The 4,455-nt window shown below is 44.8% G+C and overlaps 1 pseudogene; it reads right to left on the bottom strand.

Moving 5' to 3' along the window:
* Positions 1-609: 609 nt before the first annotated feature.
* LOC145392457 (5S ribosomal RNA) lies at positions 610-723 on the bottom strand (annotated as a pseudogene).
* Positions 724-4,455: the final 3,732 nt, after the last annotated feature.

The following is a 4,455-nucleotide window of genomic DNA, read 5'->3' as shown; positions in this document are numbered from 1 at the left end:
TAGATATATATATATATATATGCAGAAACTTCACTTCACCGTAAAGATACGTATGCAAAATAAGCACATGAGATATGAAAGGAGCAACAGTGAGTACTTTCCTATATTACATCTTCAGACTGAGTGAGACAGAAACGTAAAGGGTAGAGGTCTTTTATGCACACCTGCAGCAGGGAGTGGTACACTGAACAAAGGATGACACGATTTTTTTACCTGCGGCTTAACTTTCGGACACCTGCAGCAACGAGTGGCACACAACAAAGGATGACCTGAATCTAAAAATGGGCGATGCACAGAACAATAGGTACCTTTCTTTTTCCTTCCTTAGGGAAGCACCTGACAAAGGGGGAGGCGGAGGAGGAGGAGGAAGGGATAAATATTGCTGCTTAACTTAAGACCTAGAGGATTAATGCTACGTGTGTCCCACAGAGGTGTGACTACACTACCAGGAGACGACAGGGAACAACCAACTGTTAGTCTGGGAGATTTTCATTCATTCATTCATTGCCAGACGCCATGTATCCCAGACGGGGTGGCCAAGGGCTTAGAGTTAATTGTTTTACAGGGAGGGGCACTAATCCTCCACCAACCCCACTTGACATGTAGGGATGCCAACAGCATCTGGTGTTCCCAGGCGGTCACCCATCCAAGTACTAACCAGACCCAACGTTGCTTAACTTCGCTGATCGGACGGGAAGCGGTGTACTCAACGTGGTAATTAATTCAGTTAATAATTTATCACACTTGAAATGACCATAGCTCATGGTTACTATCTTTTCATATGTGCCAGAAATTAGGCAAGATTCTATTACATTTCTTTCATCTAAGCTTTTTGATTATGCCAGAATCTTTGAGCCTGCCCAGTCAATATGGTGATCACTGGATGCTTTGTGCTGAAATAAACCACTACTCTGTTGGGCTGTCCTTACACTGTATGTATGCTTGGTCCCGAGGTAAATGTGCTAACTTGGAGTTGAGAGTGGACTCCGCCTCATCATCCTTCACCCACCTGCAATCTGATAACTCGCAGGCCACCTCAAACAAGCTGCTATCAACACCCTCCTGGCAGCAGCAGCAGTGGTGGAGACAAGGTGTATGGGAACTGGAGAATCTGGTGCATGATGGTATGACTTCAACATGTTCACATGGCACAGTTGGTGCTTCTTCCTTTTGTCGGGGATCTCCACCAGGTAGTCAGTGTCTCCACTACACCGCACTACAGGGTAAGGACCACTAAACTTAGTGGCTAGCAGCTGACCCTGCAGTGTCAGCAACACCAAAACCTCGTCACCGACTTTAAACTCTCTCAGCCTGGCCTTTCGATTGTACCACACCTTCATGTTATCTTGAGCTTGCTTGAGATTTTCCCTGGCCAGCTTCAGAGTCTCAGTCATACGGGTCTTTAGCCCCTGCATATAACAGAGTAAGCTCATGCTCTCGGCAAAGGTTACTGCTCCAAGCCTCCTTAACCAAGCTCAGGGGACCCCGAACTCAATGGGCAAACACGAGCTCGTTAGGAGAAAAACCCATGCTCTCCTGGGGAACTTCCCTAGTAGCAAACATGAGGAACGGCACGCCATGGTTCCAGTCCTTAGAGAACTCTAGACAGTACTTGCGGAGCATATTCTTGAGAGTCTTGTGGTAACGCTCCAAGGCACCTTGCGTCTCTGGATGGTAGGCATTGCTCTTGATGTGTGTGATGCCAAGTTGAGCTAATGACTGCTGGAAGATGTTGGAAAGGAAATTAGACCCTCTATCTGACTGAACCTCCCAGGGCAAACCAAACTTTGTAAAGAAATCTAGTAAAACTACAACCCCTGTCTTTGCCTTGATGGAACATAGAGGTATTGCCTCAGGGTACCTCGTGGAGGGATCAATGATAGTGAGCAAATATGAGTTACCACTAGAAGTTGGGGGCAAGGGTTCCACCACATCAATAATTAACCTGGAAAAAGGGGGATCAATGGGAGTAATGGGAACAAGAGGGGCCTCAGGGACAGACTGACTTGGCCGACCCACTACCTGACAGACATGACAATGACAAACTAAGCCACATCCGCTGCCATGCGGGGTCAGTAGAATTCTGCATGCAGCCTCTCCATGGTCTTCCCTACACCCATGTGGCCTGCAAATGGAGTAGAATGGGCCACTTGAATTAACTCCTGCCTGCACTCATTAGGTACTACGATCTGATGGTAGTCCCTCAACCCATCATCTACATTCACATGTGAAGGTCTCCACCGTCTCCACAAAATCTCTTTCAAATAAAACATCCACCCATCTCCTTCTCAAAATCATCCACTGCACACAACTTCAACCTCTGAATCTCCTGGTCTCCAGACTGCAACTCCTTAACTTCTCGATGATCACCTCCTCCAATGGAACAGGTGAAATACCTTTCAAAGAACCCATAACCGTATCTGCCAAAGATATCTCATCGTCCGATTGTTTCGTATCCTCAGACGTATGGCTAACTGGTGCCTCTGGTACGATGACGCTGGGCACACTACAAGCAACCTTCCGTCGACTCCTGTCTGCACATGACATGGACCTAGTCACTGCACAAACTGGGAATACCTCTGCATCATTGGGATCAACCTGCGAGGGAACTTTAGGTACTGGCACGTCTGACAAAACTGGAGTGGTAATCTCGTCACCTGTCACTAGGTCATTCCCAAGTATTAAATCAACACCACTCTCTGGTAAATAATCTACAACACCCAACCGCACCAATCCATCAAACAACTGACACCCAACCTCACAAAAAACTAGTGGCACAGTCTTTGCACCTGTTACTCTCCTAATCAGAACAAACTCTTCTCCTGCAACATCAAAAACCTCATTATTTGGCCTTACCCACAAGGAAATTGAAGAACCAGTGTCACAAACAATGCGTACTGGATGCTGCACGCCATTCACCTTTACCGAACCAGAATACAGGTAAGGGGCATTTGAAGAAGCAGGGGCAACACTGCTCGTCATCGCCTGTATCACACCTACTGAAAAAGTGGGCTCCGACACAACTGTGGTCTCCTTCCCACCTTCCGGAACAACATCAGACTTTCCCTGATTAACAACAGTGGAACAAACTAAATGGGTAACCACAGGAGCTCCACGAGAAACAAAGTTCAATGGCTTCACCACACCTGACTTTCGCCATCTATCTACAGTGTGACCTGGCTTCTTGCACTATGAACAAGTAAATGGACGACGTGTAGGTTTGGGGAAATGTGAGGTGTATCAGGTTTGGGTGTGGAGTAACCCGTGGAGTTGGGCTTCTGAGATGGTTATTTGGGGAGCTGAGAGGGGTAACACTTCTGAGGAACACTCCTAGGAACTTCCTTACCCTTATTCTGATTCATAAACAATAAATAATCATCTACATAAATTGCGGCGTCTGCAGCATTCTTAACTTTCTTATCAGCAAGGTAAGTTCTTAAACCTGTATCAATCTTACCAAGGAAGTTCTCAAGGGTAACTAGTTCCTTAAGCTTAACCTAGGATTCTAAGACATCCTCACTTAGCATCCATTGATTAAATGCATCAGTCTCTGCCTACTGAAATCTACAAGTGTCATGAGGGTGCTTCCTACAATTCCTAAATTTCTGTCTGTAAGCTTCAGGTCTCATCTCGTATGTCTGCAGTATGGCTTTCTTTAGTACCTCGTAATCCTGTGATTCTTGGTGGCTAAGACTATCATAGGCCTTTAACGCTTTACCTTTGATTACTGTCCGAACTGGAGATGACCAGCTGTCTTTGGGCCACTTGTTACCTGTAGCAATCTTCTCAAATCAGTCAAAGAACTCCAAGATTAAGCACTCAACGAATGACGAACTAATTTAGTGCGTTCAACTGCTCTATATTCTGAAAAAGAATGGGGAAAATTAGTTTGGGCGTTTGGGCAATTCATACGCATTTCACAGTCAAGCTTCATCTACTCCAGTTTAGTATTCTCCTCCTCCTTCATCTCCCTCTGAAGCTGTAGTTGAAGCTGTAATGTCCTCTTCGTCTCTTCTTTCTTCTCCCTCTGAAGCTGTAGTTGAAGCTGTAACATCCTATGCTCATCATCGCGCTTAGCCTGCTCTGCATCAACATATTCTTTCTGCGCAGTAACATCACTAGTTCTACCCTCCATGATGACACAACCACAATGACCCAATAATAACCAAAACATCAGGGTACTATCCTGGCAAGGTAAAGCCAATTTATATGTTACAAGATGGGAGTAGGCAACACAAGATAACAATCTGACTGTGTAAAATTTGAGAAAAAAAAATAATGTGAAAAGGGAAATGAACAAATTGTTGAGTGATGAAAAAAAAAAAAAAAAAAAAACTAACTCCAATCTCGCAACGCAGATCCGAAAGTAAATAAAGTTAGCTGATGTTAGCAAGGGCAAAATAAACACAATGAAAAATATACCTGATACAATGCAAGCTAATAATATTACAATAT

This window comes from Coenobita brevimanus, chromosome 2 (genome assembly GCF_032717465.1).
Source record: "Coenobita brevimanus isolate Jiangsu-jjx chromosome 2, ASM3271746v2, whole genome shotgun sequence".
Lineage (NCBI taxonomy): Eukaryota > Metazoa > Arthropoda > Malacostraca > Decapoda > Coenobitidae > Coenobita > Coenobita brevimanus.
This window is presented reverse-complemented; position numbering and strand designations above follow the sequence as displayed.